Raw genomic sequence first — 21,326 nt, 5'->3', positions numbered from 1 at the left:
GGGGGAGGTCTCAGTGGGAAGGGGTAGGGGGCGAGGGGTGGGCCTTTTGTGTAAATACAAACAGGTGTGTGAAACCGTGGAGGGATGCAGGCCTTTTGTTTCCTCTGCTGACCCTGGTCAGGTTCCTGAAGGCAATAGGTGGTTGGGCTTAATGCTCTGTGCCCAACAGAATACCTGGCACATAGTAAGTGATCAATGAATATTTGTTGACTGAATGGACGAGTTAATGAGTGTTTATCTCTATCTGCTCACATATTGCACTAGTTGTTGTTGCAGACTGGAGGTTCCCCATTGACGGGGAAAATTTGGAGGCTGCCTCTCCTGGGCTCTGGGTTAGTGGCCTGTGGTGAACCCTCCGGACAGTGGTGCATTGGTTTTCAGGCTCAGCGAGTAGGCCAACTGAGGGGGAAGACAAGATTAGGGAGTCGACAGGACATATAACCATTGACCCATCCATTCACTTCCCCATCTAGAGTTGGGGCCAGATGTTGCGGTTTTCTTGCCTAGAGGGGTAGGCTCATGAGAAAGACAGGTGGGGAGAAGGTTAACATTTCACCTACCCACCCATCCATCCATCTACCCACTTACCCATCCACCCATCTATCCACCCATCTACCCATCCATCCTGTCCATCCGTCTGTCCGTCCATCCATCCATCTATCCAGAGTTGGGGCCAGATTGTTCATGGTCATTGAATGCCTGCCTCAGGACTTTAGATTGAAAGCTATCTTTTGTGACAGCCATCAAGGAAGAGGGGTTAATTTGCATGAACAGCCCAAGTGCATACTGGGGTCTAATTAGGGCTTAAGCTAGGCTCGTCTGTAGATCCTGGGGTTGGTGGAGTCTGAGCATCTCAGGAAGAGATCTCTCTACTCTCTTATGCCAGTTTTAAAGAGGTGGAGACCAGGCAGGACACAGCTACTCTCATGAGCAAAACACCTGGGTGATGTACTTATAACCAGTTTGTGCTGACTCCAGAGATTAGGGCAGCAGATGGAATGGTCTGGATTGGCTCTTCTCAAAAGTCCTTGAAAGGGAGAATTAGGCTTCCTGGCATCTTTGCTGGGTTCAAGATTGAGTAACAAATACTTTTTGAATGTAAGTTATCTGAGAGGGGGTGGCTTTCAAATGTCCCCACCTTGAGCAGGGACAGCACATTGCCTCTGCATTCTTCCCTCCCCATAGGCTGTGCTTGATTTCTCTCCGTGCTCAGTGTCTGAAACATCGTAGAGGCCAATAATGTTTATAGAATGAGTGAGAGGACCTTGACCTGGGAGCTGAGGGTGCAACAGTGGGCACGACAAATCCTCCCTCACGTGGATCTCAGTTTGGTGCTCAATGTACTTAAAAAAACAAAAGTGAGTCATACGTCTTATTAGGGCTTAGCTGCTGCCGTTGATCCCTGAGGGTCTGTGCCAATTGGTGCTTGCAGGTGCCAGTGGGTAAGATGTCTTGGAGCCAAGGCCTGGTGGTTGTTCTGGGAAAAAAAAGAATGAAGAAAGGGAAACACCAACGGAGGTGTCAAAATGGGTAGAAAATCCTCAGCTGGGACTGGGTCTACTGAGCTCTTGTTCCATGCCAATATGTATGGGTTATCTCTCAGAGTCTCCACCCTGGCAGCCAGCTCTTTCACCTGCTCTGATTTACAGAGGAGGCCGCTGCTGGGACTCACCGAAGGCCAGCGAGGAGAGGGTGGTGGAGTTGGCATTTGAATCCAGGTCTGTTAGGCTCTAAATCTCAAGTTCTTTAAAAAAAAAATTAAAAAAAAAATGATTTCAGAGAGGAAGGGACAAGGAGAGAGAGATAGAAACATCGACGATAAGAGATAATCATTGATCAGCTGCCTCCTGCATGCCCCCCACTGGGGATCCAGCCTGCAACCCAGGCATGTGCCCTGACCGGGAATCAAACCGTGACCTCCTGGTTCATAGGTCGTTGCTTAACCACTGAGCCACGCCGGCCTGGCCAAATCCCAATTTCTTTCTTTTTTTTTTTTTTTTAATAAATCTTTATTCAGATTATTACAATTATTTCTCCTTTTTCCCCCCATAGCTCCCCTCCACCCATTTCCCACCCCACCTTCTGCCCTTACCTCCCCCCCACTGTCCTCATCCATAGGTGTATGATTTTTGTCCATTCTCTTCATGAACCCCCCATACCCCTTTCCCCCTGAGAATTATCAGTCCACTCCCTCTCTATGCCCCTGATTCTATTATATTCACCAGATTATTCTGTTCCTCGGGTTTTTAATTCACTTGATTTTTAGGTTCGCTTGTTGATAGATATGTATTTGTTGTTCATAATTTTTCTCTTTACTTTTTTCTTCTTCCTCTTCTTTAAGAATACCTTTCAGCATTTCATATAATACTGGTTTGGTGGTGATGAACTCCTTCAGCTTTTTCTTATCTGTGAAGCTCTTTATCTGCCCTTCAATTCTGAATGATAGCTTTGCTGGGTAGAGTAGTCTTGGTTGTAGGTTCTTGCTATTCATCACATTGAAAATTTCTTGCCACTCCCGTCTGGCCTGCATAGTTTCTGTTGAGAAGTCAGCTGACAGTCGTATGGGTGCTCCCTTGTAGGTAATTAACTGTTTTTCTCTTGCTGCTTTTAAGATTCTCTCTTGTCTTTTGCTCTTGGCATTTTAATTATGATGTGTCTTGGTGTGGTCCTCTTTGGATTCCTTTTGTTTGGGGTTCTGTGGGCTTCCTGGACTTGTAAGTCTATTTCTTTCACCAGGTGGGGGAAGTTTTCGGTCATTATTTCTTCAAATAGGTTTTCAGTATCTTGCTCTCTCTCTTCTTCTGGCACCCCCATAATTCTGATGTTGGTACGCTTGAAGTTGTCCCAGAGTCTTCTTACATTATCTTCAACTTTTTGGATTTTTTTTTTTTGCTTTTTGCTTTTTCGGTTGAGTGTTTTTTGCTTCTTTGTATTTCAATTCTTTGACTTGATTCTTGTGTTCCTCTATTCTGTTTCTGGGTCTCTGTATAATATTTTTTATTTCAGTCAGTGTATGTTTAATTTCTAGTTGGTCCTTTTTCATATCTTCGGGGGTCTTGTTATATTTATCGGCCTTTTCTAGGATATTCTTAAAAAGTCTTATAACCGTGGTTTTGAATTCTATATCCAGTCGTTTGTTTTCCTCCATTTCTTTCGTTTGTGATCTGATTCTTTGACCCCGCATTTTCACTGATTCCCTGAGTTGGTAAGGTAGATATTTGTGCTAGGTTTCCAATAAGGCCCAGTGGGTCTGCTTCCCCAGTTAACCTGAGGTGGACACTCTTGGTGCACCCCTTTGTGGACTGTGTGTACAGCCTTGTTGTAATTAAGTCTTTATTGTTGTTGGTATCACTGGGAAGAATTGACCTCCGGGTCAGTTGGCTATAAGGATCAGCTGTGTCTATGCTGGGATAAGTTCGGTGCTGGAGACAGCCTTATAGGATTAGACTTGCCAAATTGCAATAGGCTCTGTGCTCAGCTTGGATGGGGTGGAGTCTCAGTCTTGGCTTCCTGTCAGCCTTGCCCTTGCGCGCATGTGCGCTTTCAGTCCTCCGCTTTCCCCAGCTCGAGTCTCCGCCTGAGAGTCCAGACTCCCCCCACAAGAGCGTGGGTCCCCAGGGGCTCGCCTGGAACTGGGGTTCACTGCAGTCAGAACTGGGGCTCAGTGCAGTCAGAATCCTCTGACTCCCTTCCACTAGGAAAAGCCTGTGGCAACTTCCGCAGCCTTTGTGCGCACTGGCGCGCGCGTGCGCACTTTCAGTCCTCCGCCTTCCCTGGCTCCCGAGTCTCCACCCGAGAGTCCAGACTCCCCCCGTAAGAGCGTGTGTCCCCAGGGGTTCGCACGGAACTGGGGTTCAGTGCAGTCAGAACTGGGGTTCAGTGCGGTCAGAGGCTTCCTTCCCCCTTCCGCCAGAGAAAGTCAGCCAGGCTCTCAGCCGCCCTTCCTCTCTGCGCGCACAAAGCCCCTTTGCCATACCTCCAATTCTCTGTGAGCTTTTCTTTTTCCTTCTAGTTGTAGAATTTTCACTCAGCCAGCTTTCCTGTGGTTCTGGATGGTGTCCGTTCTGTCTTTTAGTTGTAGTTTTGAAATTGTTGTGCGAGGCAGCAGTTTAGGTGTTTACCTATGCCGCCATCTTGGTTTCTCCCAAATCCCAATTTCTTAACCACTTGGCTTGACTGCCAGGAAGGGTGGAAGGGTGGACAGAGGGGTCTGCAGGAGCTGAGGTCTGGCCATGGGGAACATTAGAGAGCTGTCCTGGGTACTGTCTTGTCCCTAACACCCTCTTGCCCTTGACTGCGAAGCTGTCATGGGTGATTCAGGCTGACCCACCAAGCCAGGCTCCCTGCTGCCGGCTCGCTGTGGAGGCCATTCGACAATGCAAACCCTGTCTGTCTACACCCAATATAGATCGCATCCATTTATACAAATCACTGAATAAACGTAACCTATTGCTGCAATTTCTAGATACCGCCCTGCCACTCAGAGCTGCAGGGAAACCCTGATGCCCAGGAAGGCTGTCAACAGCTCCAGGCTCTGGGAGGGTAGAGTGACAGTGTTGTCCCTGCCCCCACTGCCACGCGGCAGGAGGGAGAACCTGGTTCTACTGCGGCTTTGAGGGTTGACCCAGTCCCAGCTGTTTGTCTAATCTACATGGACTCCTCCCCACGTCTGAAAGCCAACCCAGAAACTAGAGGTGGTTATCATGATAAAACAATAACCTTAGCCATCTTTCACTGAGCGCTTTCCCTAGCTCAGAGCTTAAATCTCATACCCACTCCCTGGAAGGAGGAGCTTTGTCATCCCTTTTCTGAAGGTGGAAACAGGCTCAGAGAGGTTAAGCAACTCACTCAAGGTCTTCCTGCTAGTGATTGGGGGAGAATATCACAAGCCCAATGCTGACTGATGTAAATAGCTGGATGCTGCCCTGTCCCGGCCTGCCTCCTCCCTCTGAGACCCATCAGGAGAGCATACTTGGGGGACCAGCCAGCAGCAGTGGGTCCATGAGAACAAACCCAGGGGCCAACTTACTGTGTGTGCAAAGGTCTTTGAGCACATGTCCATGTGTATGTTCACACCTATGTCCTTATGTGTGTCCTCGAGATTTTGCACACACAGTAAAATGAATGCCATGTGCCTGAAATTGTGTCGCTTGTGTTCTGCGTGTTTGGATCCTCACATGCGTGTTAGCCAGGGTGTGGCTGGGTGCTTTTGTGTTCTTGTTCACAATGATCAGCATAGGTGCGTGTGTTTGTGCTAATGCACCTGAAGTGTGTATCTAATTTTTGTTTGTTTTAAATATTTTTATTGATTTCAGAGAGGATGGGAGAGGGAGAGAGAGATAGAAATATCAATAATGAAAGAGAATCATTGATCGACTGCCTCCTACATGCCCCCTACTGGGGATCGACCGCACAACCGGAGCATATGCCCTTGACTGAATTGAACCCAGGACCTTTGAGTCCATTGACCCAAACCAGCCAGGGCTGTATCTAATTTTTATTGGGTGCTCACTCTGTTTCAGGCACGATTCTAAGTGCTTTTCAGGTATCAACTAGTTTTATTCTCACAGGAACCCTCCGAGGCAGGATACCCCCAAACCATGGATGAGGAAACTGAGGCACAGGGAGGGGGTACCAAGGTAACTACAGAACCTGTTTTCTTCCTTCTTTCTGCCCTCCCTCATTTCTGGTCCACGTGGCTTAGGCTTTGTCCCCCACATCCCCGACACCTGGGTTGGCCATGGGACCCAGGTGTGATTGGTCCAAGCAGCTGGACCTCGTGGCTCCTGAAAAACATCTGAGGGTTGTGCAGTGTTGCTGAAACCGTGGCCTGCAGATGGCAGCATCAGATTCCAGGGCCCTGGCTCCTGAATGCACAATCTGCTTTCACAAGCCCTGCCGGGGACCCTCCTGTGCTGAAGAATCTGGACCTTGAAACCAAACTGCCTGGGTGGAAGCTGAATTCCAGGCCCCCTACTCATCAGCTCTGGACAAGCTATATAAGCTTTCTGGGCCTCAGTCCCCTCATCTGTGAAACGGAAATAATAGTAGTCCTGACATTTTTGAGGACTAAATAGGTTAATACATACAAAGTGCCTAGAGCCGTCCCTGGCCTGCAACTAATTGCTGGAGGGTCACTGTCACTGCTTTTGCTCAGGGACAGGCAAGGGGCCCAGTCCTGCCCAATGAGCATCGGCTGTGAGACTTTTGCTGGCACCATTAGGAAAAAGTCTCTTTCTGCTGAGATGGGATGTAAGCCTGGAGCAGCTGGTGAGCACATATCACCTCGGGGGCAGAGCTTGCATGAGAATAAAGCAACCAAGAGGAAAGTAAAGGGGGGAGAGGTTCCTGGGAACATTTTTGGGTACCAGGGCCATGCCTAAAGCCACGGGGCTCTTCCGTTTCATGAGTAAATGCATGTGGTTTTGGCTTTTGGCACTTTGAATTGGGTTCCTCTTACTCACACGTGAAGGACTCCTGCCAAGTGCCTAATCGGACCCAGGTTTTTCCAAAGAATTGACTGAAGTGGCTCAAGGTCAGACAGCCGGGTGGGGGCAAGACTTGAACCTGACTCCCACCCAGTCTGGCCCCTCTCCTCGGCGGTCTCATCCTGACGAGGAGGCTGCCGTAGGCCACCCCGCAGCCGTGGTCGGCTAGCTCTGGGAAGGCAGCTGAAGGCCGACCCTTGTCTAAGGTGAAGGTGGCATCGCATTTCTGTGCAGCCTCCCTTTTGCCTGAGAGGGCAGAGTGCTTCCTCCCACAGACTAGGCCCCATACAGTCAGCCTCATCACGAACCCGGGCACATTAGTCACGTGGCGACTTTTTGGTGAGGCTCCTTGACCTTTAAATGTCTTCCGACTGCCAGGCACCTACTGCTGCTACCACGGGCCTCCTCATTGGCGATGCCAAGGCCCCGTGCCCCAAGCCTGGAGATGGGCCGGGGTCAGAGGCCATTCTCTGCCTGGCCAGGCGGTCTCTGCCTTCTGCCCTCACCCCTGTGGCTTTCGCTCCATCTCGCCCAGCTTCCCCCGCTTCCATCTTCCCTGCTCTGCTCCCAGCCTTCCCATGCCTCCCAGTTCAAGTTCTCAGCTTCTCATCTCCCAGACGCCTCCAGTTCCTTTGTTTCCCAGTCTCCCTCAGCTACTTCAAATCTCCCAGCTCCGTTTAACCTCTCCTTTGACCTCTCCATGTGTCTCCTCCCAGCCTCCCCAGCTCACCACCATGTCCCATGTGCCCAGGCTTTCTTCCCTCCCCAGAGCTCTCCTGATTTCTCCATCCTCTCTGAAGCTCCGTCCATCCTCTTCCTGCCTCAGGCAGCAGCCCTGCACCTGTCTCTCCCTCCTCTTTCTTTCCTCCAGGTGGCCCGCTGCCAGTTCGGTACCAGTGGGGTTGCCATGGGAACTACTGAGCTGCTTAGAAAGCTGCCATAGATCTAATCATGGGCTGTGAGATTTCAAGGAATAGCTCACTTTAGGGAGGAAAGATTGGTGTTGACAGCCAGTTAGGTTGATGTTGGGCGGTGGAGGGAGGGGGGACAGGGGCCAAGTTGTCAGCCAAGGCAGGGCCCAGCCTCAGTGGCACCTGGGGGCAGGAGGCCAGATCCACCCAGCCCACTGTCTGCTGCCTCACTGGCACTCTCTGACCTTCTGGGATTTTCCTAAAGAAATATTGATTCATTCATTCACTTGCATTCATTCATTCACTTATTCACTCACCGAACTACCTCTCCCTTTTGGTCATGTTCACCTGAGGTCTTCCCAGTGCAGTGGAGGAGACAGAGCCTTAACCAGGAACCCGCGGGCTGGGCTCTGCTGGAGGCATCCAGGGGCTGTGGGTCTGAGACCCAAGGTGGGTGGGAGGTCCGTGCTAACGGGGACATGAGGGAACTGGGGGATGTGCTTCATAGGGGGTCCTTGAGCTGAGTCAAGGAGGGACAGGAGTGTGTCAGCGAAGGGAAAGGTGAGGGTGTCTGGCCCCGTGGGTTCTGTCTCTGAAGGGGGCCATGGAACCCGTTTTTGAGTTCGCTTGAGTGGGGCCATGAGGAGCCATTACCGACTGATGTTTCCACTGGGTCTTGGAGAGCAGACCCTTCTGCCAGCACGCCAAGGCTGGGTCACCCAGTCCATACCATAGCACCTGGTGCCCTGGGGTGGGGTCTGTGTTACAGGAGAGCCGGAGGGGAGAGGCTCCCACCTGCTAATACCACCCCCACCCCACTTCAGTAGTGTAGCCAACGGGGTTGGGTCAGAGCTTTATGGCCAGCAGGGCCTGACAGCTTGGTTTAGTCTTAGATGGTTCCCTATGGTACCAGGTTTTCCATTTCTCTCTTCCAAGCCAGAGACTGTGTTTGCACATCATTTGCATACATTTGCATGTGGTGTTGCAGGGCCCAGCAGAACATGGGGAAAACACATTTTTCTCGCCAGGGTGCTTGCCAGCCTGGATCAGAGCCCGGTGTGCAGAGACGAGGCCTATAAAACTCTTCCCTCATTTGGCCCTTCATCCTCCCCTAGGGCACCCTTTTCTGCATCTCTCCCCACCTGTGGAGCTTGGTCCCCAAGTCAGCCGCCAGGAAGAGTGTCCTAGTCAGGACCTGGCTTCTCCTGGTCCTGGCTCAGCTGCACACTTACTGTGTGAACTGACAAGTCACTTTTCCTTGTCTCAACCTGCCTTTGTATGAGTTGAGGGTTTATAGAAGATGGGGAATTGGAGGGTGTGTACCTGAAAAAGTATCACTTTATGGATTGATTGATTCACTCATTCAATTTTATTCATTGTGTGCTTACAATATACCAATACCCTCTGTCCTGAAATGAACAAAAGCAACCATGATCCCTGCCTTCCGGGAGTTTCAGGGAGACTGGCATTAATCAAATGACCACACAAATCAATGTACAATTGCAACTGTGACAAATGGTATAAAGAGACATGCAGTGCTTTATGGGAGCCCAGAATTAGTCACGGAAGACTTCCTGGAGGAAGTGTCCTTCAGCTGAGATGTTAAGTATAAGATGTCATGTTGGAAGCCGCCCATTGTCTTCACTAGCAGAGAGGTGTGGACAAGGAACCCGGAAGGCTGGTCAACCTTGAGGCTCTGGCAAGGGTCAGAGCCGAGCACCCACTGTCTAGTTGAGACAAAGGGAGCTGAAGCAACTTCCACCTTTTAGTCTCATGTAAATCCTTACTGATAAGATAGTTTGCCTGTTACTGGAAATTGCCTGCCTAAGGGCTATGGGTGGATCCCAAACCTGAATAAAAGGGATCACAAGGCCAGAGCAAAGTGGAGTCCTTCCTCTGAGCTTGGCTCCCACCTGGCCCCCAATATTTCCAAATTAATATTTTCTAGTCTCTTTCATTTGTGTGCAGCCTCCTCCAGAGCCCGAACCCTGAACCTAAACCCTGAACCCCACGCGGGATGTGGGGGGGGGTACACTCGCAACTGGCAGCCCAACATGGGGTACCCGCAATGTTATCTAGAAGAACCTTCCAGGGAGAAGAAAAAGCATGTGCAAAGGTGGGAAGCAGCAGAGTGAATGTGCAGAAGGGAGGGGAATGTGCTGAGTCCGAATAAGAGGCTGTGAAGTGAGAATAGAGAGGAAGTTGGGGCCAAGCCCTCAGGGCCTTTCTGATCCATTAAGGAAAGTTGTCTTTAAAGCAATAATGCCTTTTAAGCTAGGAAGTGACATAATCAGGTTTGCATTTTACAAAGATGTCCTGCACTATGGTGGGCGAAAGCAGGAACACCAATTCAGGAGCCTTTGGGATTGTCTAGGTGAGCGAAAGCAGGGGCTTGGGTTAGGTCATGAGGGTGGAGAAGGACAGAAGGGGAAGAAGCTGTGAGGTCAGCGGGCGGTAACATAGGTGAGGCTTGGTGATAGATGAGTTAAGGGGCTGGGGCAGGAGGCTGGAGGAGGCCGTGCTGACAATGACCTCTAGATTTCTGAACAGCCTTTGAGCTAAACATGGGTTGGGGGAAGCCCAGGTTTGGGGGCAGAGAGCAGGACTTGAGTTATGGCTTGTTGAGTTTGCATTGCCTGTGAGGCCTCCTAGCGGCAGCTAGGTAGAAGGGTGTGGCGCTCAGGGAAGAGGTGGACAGGGGTGTTGTGTCCTCCCATCCCCCAGCCCCCAGCCCCAGGAAGGGGGCCTCACCAGGAGCCCCTTTGCGTCTAACCTTCCAGAAGCAACTTCATCCGTCTTTATATGAGTATTTTTGGCTTATTTCTAATCCAAGGGCAGGTGGAATGTTGGGGACTCTGATAAATATCTTCCCACATTATGTGTGTTAACCTCGCATCCTCCCTATATGAGGTGGCCTTTTCTGCCCCCCTAAGTCAGCACCCACAAGGGACTTCCAGGCTGGTTCCTGAGCGGTGCACATTCCGGAGGGTGTATTCTGGATGCAAAAACTTTAGAATTCCTGGATTTTGTTACAGTGTGTGGGGATGAGGGGACAGAATACTTGAAATCAGGACCATCTCAGAAAACGGGCTATTGTTTCCATGCAATGTAGGAACGGGAAACCAGAGGGGAGGGAGTGGGAAGGAAGGGCAAGGAAAAGAGGACCTGGATGCTCGACCTGAGGCTAGTTTTTCCTTTTTCACGGTATCATGTCATTAACTTCTCACAAAGGGGAGGGAGGGTCTAATCAGCCCATTTTACAGCTGAGAAAACGGAGGCTCAGCGAGGTTACATAACCTGCCCCGAGTGGCACCCGTACTTAGGGTTGGAGCTGGAATTCTAACCCAGGCTCATGCTCTTTCCAACACGTCAGCCATATCTGAAAGTGGAGTTTTAATCTGGAGCCCAGGAACGATTTGTCTCTCTTAAGGACCAGGTGCCTAGAGGGCAAGGAGCCTCTCGGCTGGTGCACAGCCCAGCAGGCGCCTAGAGCATCTGTGGGCTCTTTTGTGTCCCGGCAGTTCTGCTCTCCACCCAGCGGTCTGCACCTGGCTCTCACCCCTCACTCAGCCACCTCAGCTCTCCCTTCCCCTGCAGGAACTTGCCCCTTGGTGCTGTTGCTCTGTCCCTGTCCCCTGGCAATGCTGTGTGCCTTCCCACCTCCACTCCTTTCAGAGCCTTGTTGTGTGCCCTCCACCTCCCACTCCTGGCCCACTCCTCCTCCACTTTTGTGACCCAGCTCAGGGGGCTCCTCTGTACCCTCCCTGGTTCTTCAGGCAGAGTTAAGTCCTTCCTCTCCTGGGCCAGGAGAGTGCCTAAGAGCCCAAGGCCAGGTTCAAATCCTGACTCCTCTACTCAGGAGCTCTGTGACTTAGAGCAACTTACTTAACCTCAGCTCCTCCGTAAAGTGGATCATAATAGCCCTGACTTCATGGGCTTGTGGTCAGATTAACTTAATGAGATGACAGAAGTAACACCCTCCGCCCAGTGCCTGGCCTACAGTGAGCCCTTAATGAGCGATGCTCACTGTATGGCTTGGGGCCCACTCTTCTGCGAGTATTTACTTATCCATCCGTCCTCCCGCCTGCCCCCCAAGGCTGGGAGATCCTGGAGGACAGAACCTTTCTTTTGAGTGTTTCCAGTATCTACCGCAGGCCTGATACCTACTAGGTGCTTAGTGGGCCTTTGCTGAACGAAGGACAGAGACCAGTACCTTTACTCCATGCATTTTGCTTCCCTTCTCTGCACCTAGCTTTTCAAGGTAACAGCTGGGTTTCATGCACAGTTGTGCCCTTCCCAGAGCCAGGCCTGCACACAGTAGGTGCTCAACAAAGATTTGTGGTTGATTTCTTCAAGCCAGAGGAACCCAGCCTCTGATCCGCACACGCATCAGCTGCCCTCCTGGCTGTAATGGATACATATTTCTCACTGCCCACATGCCTAACCTTCCCTGCTGAGCAGTGTCTTAAATGGCTGTTCAGCCACTCAAGTGCACAAACATTCCTTTCAAAATTATCACCTTCACCTTTTGTTGGCAGAACATGCCATATGGAAAACTCAACTCCTATTGCATGTGGGTGTGTGCTTTCTGCTTCCAACTCAATGGCAGCATTTGAGGCCAAAATCCCTTGTCAGGGTTCCAAGTGCCTGCTTTGCCAAGGATTAGCTGGGCTCCAAGGGCCAGTGGGGAAGCTGATTCTGGGTTAACTGGAGCTGACCTGGGCAGGGCTGTTATCACCATCACATCACCATTGTCTTCTTCACTAACACTGCCACCACCACCACCACCACCATCATACCATCACCACCATAATCATCACTACCACTATCACCATCACCATCACCATCACCATCACCATCACCATCACCATCACCACCACCACATCATCACCACCACCACCATCACCACCACCACCACCATTATCATACCATCACCACCATAATCATCACTACCACCATCACCATCACCATCACCATCACCACCACCACCATCATCACCACCACCCACCACCATCACAACCAACATCACCTTAATAACAACCATCACCATCACCATCACCACCATAATCATCACTACCACCATCACCATCTCCATCACCATCAACACCACCACCACCACCATTATCATTACCATCACCACCATAATCATCACTACCACCCTCACCATCACCACCACCACCATCACCACCACCACTACCTTCACCACCATTACAACCAACATCACCTTAATAACAACCATCGCCATCACCATCACCATCATCCCCACCACCACCATTATACCATTACCATCATAATGATCACTACCACCACCACCATCACCATCACCTCCATCACCATATCACCACCATCACAACCAACATCACCTTAATAATAACCATCATTATCACCACCACCACCATTATCACACCATCACCACCACAATCATAACCATCCCACCATCACCATCACCATCACCATCACCACCATCACCACCACCACCATCACTGCCACTACCATCTCCACAGTCACCATAACCATCACCATCACCACCAGTATCACCAATTTTGCCATGATCACAGTGCCATCCACACAGCCACCACCACCACTACCATAATTAATAATACTGTTAATTATTAACATTGGAAGAGCTTTATCTGTTATAGACATAGACCTAAGCATTTCATGTGTATAACTTTATTTAATCCTCAACATGACTCTACAGGTAGGTACATTTTTTATTCTTATCTTGCAGATGGGAAAACTGAAGCTAGAGAGACTAAGAAACTTGCCCATCACAGAGCCAGCAGGTTGTGAAGTCGGATTTTTAAACTCCTGTCAGCAGACATTTAATGAGTGTCCATCGGCTCGTAGGAAACCACACCTGCCATTACCAGGGACACAGGAACAAGCGCGCTTCCTGACCACGGGGGTCTTCACAGTTCTCAGAGGGAGACTGGCCTCATAATTAGCACAGAGCAGCCTAAAGGACCCAGGGGCACAGGGCAGCGCCAGGCCTCCCGCCCACAGACAGGCGCCTTGCCTCGGGGGCAGCAGGGAAGCACCCGTGTGCCCTGAGGCTGCAGGAGTGGCCTTCAGCAATCACCTGTCGAGGTGTCTGCACCTCTGAGACCTGCTGTGCTGAGGTTTATCATGGTTAAGGGGCAAGATCATGGTCTTTAGAACCACCCGGGTCTGGATTCACGACCCAGCTCAACCACTTACTGGCTGTGTGATGTTAGACAAATCATGGAACTCTCTGAGCCTCAAGGGAGAGTGCTGATCAAAGTGTCTGGCCCACCATAAGTCACTCAGAGGCATCATCTCACCACCTGGCCACACCCTTCCTCTGGCCACTCCTGCCTGGTTCCTCCCCCACGACACGATTCTCTGCCCTGATGCCTTACGCTGCCTCACCCCTTGGACAAGGCCTCATCTTTCTGCATGGCGGGCACCTCCTCAGGGAAGCCTTCCCAGAATCCCCAGAGGGCTGGTCAATCCTGGTTCCTTAGGCCCCCATCATGCTAAGAGTGATGGGTTTTGGGGGCAAAGTGTGTGCCCGAGGACCTGGACTGTGTCCAGCACAGGGCTTAGTACAGAGCAGGAGCAACAGGAATATCGCTTGAGCAAATAGATGGAAGAAGAATTTAAAATAGGAATGAGTTAATGAGCAAAAGGAGGGGTGATCCAAAGGAGGAAGGAGGGGGGAAAGTAAAAAGTGAAGGAAAAGGAGGAGGAAGGGTAGGAGGGAAGAAAACAGTAGGGAAAAATAAATGTGAGGGGAAAGGCAGAGAGGGAGGATGGGTTTCAGGCTGTGTCCCTAGGGGGCCCTTCTTCCCTCCACCCACAGGGTTGACACCCAGAGCCTGTCCCCTCTCCCCTGCCTGCTCCTCTCTGCCTGCCACTCAGTTGCCTCTGGCTCCCACAAAATATTCATTATTCTCTTGCCTGCTCTGCTCCGTCTCTCCCTGCCTCTTAGGTGCCAAAATGACGGCATTACCGAGGTAAAACATGTCTGTCACCAGGCATGGTGGCTGGTTCATAGAAAGATGCTCCTCGCTGGGCTCAGGTGCAGAGGCCCATCTAGGCCCACTGTCTCTTTCCCTGGAAGCCAGAGAAAGTGGCAAAGGCTAGGAAAATGCTATGTCCGTCCCTGGGGCTGGAGAATTTCTTTTAAAGTAACCGGGGTCAAAGAATCTTTGGCCGGGGGCAGACCCCAACTCGGGGTGCTGGAGGGGGCCTGAGAAGTGGTCCAGCCTGCACCCAGGCTGGGGGGGGGGTGTGCAAACTCAGCTGGGCATCCTGGAGGAATCCTCTGGGCAACTCCTTGAGTAGGATTTAGGGTGGCTGGTAGCTTGGGATGGACATGGGCTGGATGGACATGGGCAGGGGACAGACTTTCCAAATGGGGCTGGAGACAGGGCTGGGAGAGCATGAGCGAGTTAAGACTGCAGGCTGAGAGACAGAGGCCACGTTTCAAAAAGGCTGCTGAGACCTCGGCCAGCCCAGGTCTGAGAAGATGGCCACACAGAATCAGGCTGATAGCTGGTGTTTACTGTGCGCCTACTATGTGCCAGGTCCCGTGCTAGGTGCTCTAGGGGCCTTGTCTCATTCCAGCCCCACAGCAGCCTCTGGCATGGGTAGCATCTCCATCCCCATGTTAGAAACGGTTGCATGGACAGGTGAAGGAAGCCATCAAGCCCATGGCTGGAAACGTCAGTCAAGGACTGTCAAATCCTGTTATGTCTCTGAGAGGCCCACTTTTAAAAAACGATTTATTCATCTTTCCAGAGTATAATAATAAATGCTAGCTGTTGAAACTTTGGAAATAGAGTTCAAGAAAGAAAAGAGAGTTTACCCTAACACAAGCATTCTCTTCCACGCCCTTAAAAGAAACCACACAGCACACTCCCATTGCCACCTTGTTTTTCCTGTGTGACATTCGCGCATAAGCAGTTTCCTGCGCTTGTAAAAACGTGCAGCAAGTATTACTGTTACTGGCTGTCACAATGTTCTGGTTGGGGAGGGTTCCCCCATTTTCCAGCCGTTCCCCTATGTTTGGATGTTTAGATGACTCCGTGTTTTTCCTGTTATCAGCAACCCTGATGCATTTCTTTGTGTTCAAGCATTTTCTATACTTCAGGCGCCTTCCTGAGCAGAGATTTCTGGAATGGGAATTCCTGGACCAAAGGAAGGGCTGCTTGGGGGTGGGCAGATGGGAAGAGGTCCAAGGTTCCTGGCAGTCCACCCCAAGGAAGGTGGTTTCTTTCTAACGGAGACCAGCTCACGAGGGAGGTGGCATCCTTTGGACTAACGGGTTTCTGATTCCTAGCCACGGGAGTTAGACCCTAACAAGACATTTTGATGATGCCCTTTTGATTGTGTCTTCAGCCTCTCCCAGGAGCTGGTGGGTAGGTATTGAGGGGACTTTGGTGTAGTCACCCAGCTACTGGAGGATCAGCTCACCCAACCGTCCCCACATTCACACAGGTATGCATTTGGCAGGTGGGGCAGCTGAGTCCCAGGAAAGACAGGGAACTTGGAGTCACTCTGCTTGATAGTGACTTTGCTGGGGCCGGATGCAGGCCCCTTGACTCCCAGTCTAGTGCTCTTTCCACCACCGACCACAGCTGCTTCTCATCTTGATTTCAGGTCATAGAATTCCATACCCTGAGAACAATGAATAACAATGGCTGGTATCATGGTTGCCATGGCAACATTGGCCCCAGATTTCCTCCCAGAGGTTCTGGGAGTGAGGCTTGGGCTGTGAGAGGCCTCAGGCTGGGGTGGGGCTTGACCTGGATGGGGCTGAAGTCTGCTGTGTCTCAAGCCAATGGGGTGACATCATCCTGATGCCCTCAAGGAAGCCCCAGGGTTGGGCCCAGAGCAGGGACTGTCACCATCGATGCTCCAATTTGGTGCTGATGCTCCCGGTGAAGACAGAAGCAGGATCCATGGTTCAGGTTGTTTTCTTAAGGCAGGAAGACGAGCGGCACAGCTGAGTGTTGGAGCAGACTGAGCTGCCTAAGCAAGGAGGAGCCACTGGAGGGAAAGCTTGTCGGTGGCGGCGGTGGTGGGTGACAGGCATTGGATTGATTGGGGGGAAGCAACACAGAAAAGTGCCTGGAGAGAGGGCGAGGCCCAGAATGGGGTTCTGGGGAGGGAGGGCTCCCAAGACGCAGTCCTGAGGCTCACAGGCGGGACCAGCCTCAAATCCTACAGGTGTCCGCCAAGCACTGTCCAGACAGGGGCCTCTCCTGGGCTGGGCTGCGGAGGAGGAGGAAGAGGAAGAGTGGGGGTCCAGGGAAAGTGGGGTGCAGGGGGAGAGGGGAGGAGTTCTTCAGCTTCCTGCTCTCTTCAGCTCCTTTTCTGTTCCCCTCTTTCCTCTCCTCAGTGTCCCTCTCCCTTTCTCTACTCCAGGTCTCTCCCCTCCCCACCCCCGCTATTTCCTTCCTTCCTTCTCTCTCGCCCCCTCCTTTGTCCTCAGCCCCTCTCTTTCTCTCTGACCTCTTCTCTTCTTCCCTCTTTCCTCTAGCCCTCCCTCCTTTCTCCTGTCCCCATCAGGTGACCAGACATGGGTCCTCAGGTCCCCGCCCCCCGCCCCGCCCCGGTCCCCAAAGCCAATCTCATTTTATAAATAGAAAAATAGAAAGATAGAGATGCTGATTAAAAACCAAACCACACTGGGCTCTTTCTCCCTCCCCCCTTCTCTCCCAGCCATCCTCTGGGCCTGCCACTGTTGGGGGAATGGAAACATCAGCCCAAAGCAAACAAAATTGACAAGGAAAACCTCCAGAGCCACATAGATGAGCATCAGGGACGGCGTTTCCTACTGTGGCCTAAGAGCTCCAGTCCTCACAGTGGGAGATGCAGGTCAGGGATGTGGTTAAAGCACAGGCCCTAGAGCTCTGTAGACAGCGCCTGGGAAGGCACATGGGCACTTATTTAAATTATTGTCAGCTGAGTCCGAGGCGACAGGCAGAGCTGCGTCTTGGATACACATTCCCCAAGAAGGCGGAAGTGTTATCAGTACTGACTTTTACCTTTGCCCAGGTGTCGGGGAGCGGGCTTTGATATGTAAATCCAGTCTAGCACCGGGAATGAGGGAATGAATAGGACCTGGGCCCACCCAAGTTCCTTTGATCCTAAGTTTTTCGGTGAAACCCCCTTGTATTTTGGAATATAAATAAACACGCTGCCTCGGCTCTGAGTCCCTGTCCCTCCATCAGAGAGGACGGGCGGTCCCACCCGGTCCCAGCTTTTTTCCTTCTATCTTCCTGTCTGGTCTTTTTCTTTCTTTTATTTCTCAACCCCCAGCTCCTCTACTCAGGAACTGGACCCGCTCTCTTTCCGTGCTGGATGCGGAAAGAGAGAAACACCTACAGAGCTCGGCTGCCGGGTCCCAACCCCTGCTCTGGAACACACTGGCCATGTGACCTTGGGTGAGTGCTTTATTCCTCGGTGCCTCAGTTTCCCTTTCTGCAAAATGGTAATAATACCGTCTTGTCATAACCACCTACCTCATAGGTTGTTATGAAGATTAAATGCCTTAAAATGGAAAGATCTTAGCACAGCACTTGGCATGTAGTAAGTGCGAGGTAACTGTTAGCTATGTCTATAGGTGTTTCATGCGAGGAAGTTTGAGAAGCACTGAGTACCATCTTGGAAATAACCACCATAAGGCCCAGAAGTCCTACTGCTAAAATATCTGTTTGACTTTGGTGACCTTGCAAGTTTCGAACTTATTTTTACTATAGTTCTCCCTGTCCCTGCTTCGTAGGCACTAAACACCTGTCTCTTAGGAGTGTGTCACACTTTTGAGGGTCACAGTTGGAGAAATGCCGGTTTGGGATTATTCATCGTTTCCAGACCATGGTGACAGAGGTAGAGGGAGAAAGCATTATCTGAGTCATCACCAAAATCTGGGGTCAAACCCCAGCTTCATTCTACCAGCCACAGGACCCAGGAAGTGTCGTAGTCAGGTCCAGAGTCAGGAAGTGGCTTGCCCAAGGCCATATAGTTAGCTGAGGGAGACTCAAGACTAATGCAGGACTCCCAGCCCTGGACTCTTCCACTTCCCTTACCTGTCCAACCTCTTCGAGAAGGAAAAGCAGGAGGTCTTTTTTGCAGGGAGGGAAGGGTGTTCATCTTTGAGACTCATGTGAGACCCCTCCTTCCTCACTGGCGTTTCATTCTCTGCAAAGCTTGAACCACAGTGGCCACAAAGAACGTAGCCTTCCTCCCAACCAGTCAGAGGGAGGAGGTGAGAAGTTCCCACTCTTCTCTTTTCACCAAAACAAAAGGCAAAAGAAATGAATTCCCCACAGGCAAAGTGAGCAGGCATTGAGAGAGCCAAAGCATCTGCCCCTGTCCCTGGTGCTGAAACATGCCCTGGCGCCTGGGCAGTGGTCCCCAAGTCCAGACTTGGCAGAATCTGCTGGGGAGAGTTCATCCAACTGTGATTCCCAGGGGTTGCCTCTCACCCACCGAATCCGATCTCCTTACGTGAGAGCCCGGCCTCCATACTTTTGTAAATCTTCTGAGGGATGGTTCAAGACCCCACTACCTTGGGGAGCATTTGTGTATCCCAACCCTAGCCCACTTCTCCAATGAGTTGTTGTTTTTCAGTGATATTTTCTGAAAAAATTGTAACTTTGACACTGTCACTGAAAAGAAATGTTATTTTATATGTTTCCCATTAATGGAGCAGCTTGGCGGTCTATTATTTTTTACAGCAGTAGCAATTGTTCTCCACTCTGGAATCTTGAGGTTGCATATTCCTTCCTGATTCCACTGCTTCTGTCTAGAGTAAAAAAAGAAAAAACTCAAGGGGACATGGGTTCATTTCTGGAAAGATGGATTGGATTGGTTTCGTGTGGCCCTAGGGGGAAGCCACAAAGCTTAGATGTTAGGAGCGTAGATTTTGGCACCAGACAGGCTGAAATATGAGTTCTGACTCCGCCATTCACCACGTCTATGAGCTTGGCCTCCTGGAGGCTCAATCTCTTCACCTGTGTGTAGTGGGACTAGTGGGAAACGCCACCTCAGTGATGTGAGTCGATAAGAGCCAGTGGCAGTACATATGACATGCTTCGCTCCTTTTACAAATGAGACTGTAGTTCTGTGTCTGTGCACATGCTAAGATGTTGAGCCAGAAAGTGAAGAGCGAGAACATGGAATACGGCTATCCCAGTATGGCCAGGACTAGCCCACACTGTACCCAAAATGGTATGTGCAGACTTCCAAGGATGGGAGGAGCTGCCTGTGTGAGAGGGAGCTCCTCGTCCCTGGAGGTGAGCAAGCCTGGGTGGGGGTGCACTGAGAGGATCCAGGCTTCGGCTGTAGAAATGGACCAGCGCGCTGATGGTCCTTGGTGCCCACTCTCCTCCTTCTCTATTCCCTGGCTCCTGCTCACCGGGCCTTCTGTTTTCCAAAGCAGCAAGCAGCCTGCATGGTAATTACTTTTGGACTTATTAAGCATAATTATCCCCTAATCGCATACAACCAGTAATTACTGTGCCTGTTAGCAGGGGCCTACCCATGCAGTACTGCCTGTAGCCCTGGGGTCCAATGCCCAGCTGGGGCCTGAGATGAAACTGGGGCTCCCTGCCATGGGGTTGGGGGGCTCGGTTGAGATGGGACTGCTGCATCTCCCACCTGGTGCTCCTTCAGCTAGAGTACCAGGCTGGTGGAGTACATGTGCCAGCCCCAGGGCCACTCCAAACTCCAACCAGTCAGCGCCCTTCCAAGTACTCCTCACCTGTGATGCTTGCCCATACCACCAGCCTCTGCCCATGCTGGTCCCTCCTTCCCCAGGTCTCTCCTTCTCTCCTCTTATTCCTCTTTCCTCCAACCAACTCCTCGCCCCTCTTCCCTTAATAGTTTTGAATTTCTTTTATGTTCCTGGCACTGCTCTAGGTACTGGAGCTATGGTGCTGTGGGGGCAGGGAGGACAAAATCCAAGCTTTCACGGAGCTTACTTCCTCTTTGAGAGAGAGAGAGACAAAAAACAAAATAAGTGACAAAGCCTATTAGAAGGGCTGAGTGCTACAGAGGAATAAAAAAAGCAGGGTGATTAAGATGAAGAGGTTTCTTTTAGGTGGGGTGAGAGAAATTCACAGTTTTAACAGGATGGCCATGGTTGACCTCTTGGAGAATGGAACACTTGAACAGACATTTGAAAGAGGGAATGGGCTAAAACTAGGATGATTATGGGAAAAGAATGTACTAGAAAGAGGAAACAGTGAGTGTGAAAACCCTAAGGTGGGAACAGGCTCCGAGTGTGAGCACTGTGAGGCTAGGATGGTTGGAGCAGAGGGAAGGAGGGAGGGGAGAGGGATGAGGAGAACATTAGCCAAAGGGGAAGAGGGGTGGGTGTAGATTGCTAGGGTCTGGAGGGCCATTTTAAGGATGTTGGTTTTTCCTCTGAAGGAAACATTTCAGCGAGGAGTGGCCTAATCCGATAGACTGTGGAGGTGGGGTTGGGGTGAGGCAGCCCAATGAGGAGGAGCTGTTGCAACAATCCAGGTGAGAAATGATGGGGTGTAGTAGGCTACCGTGGGGGCCATGGAGTCAGGAGGAATGGAAGGATTCCAGAAGCACTTTCAAGGTAGAGAGGACAGGATTGCTGGTGGGTAGTGATGAGGTGTGAGAGAGGCAGCAGGAATGACTCCAGGCGGTTTGGCTTCAATAACTGTAGGGAGGAAGCTGCCACTTGCTGAACTGGGAAGACTGTGGGTGCAGCAGACTTGGCGTGTGTGTGTGTGTGTGTGTGTGTGTGTGTGTGTGTGTGTTGGTGCGGGGGGGGGGGGGGGCGGCAGGTGTTTGGTTTGGGGCACGTTAAGGTGGGTTTACACCTCCAAGTGTTGTGTTAGTCTGTGGTCCAGAGGAGACCCGTCTGGCTGGAGTGTGTATGTGCCGGCCCTCCACACAGGGATGACATTCAAAGCAT

The sequence above is a fragment of the Plecotus auritus genome (assembly GCF_963455305.1).
Source record: "Plecotus auritus genome assembly, chromosome: 2".
In the NCBI taxonomy this organism is placed as follows: domain Eukaryota; kingdom Metazoa; phylum Chordata; class Mammalia; order Chiroptera; family Vespertilionidae; genus Plecotus; species Plecotus auritus.
This window is presented reverse-complemented; position numbering follows the sequence as displayed.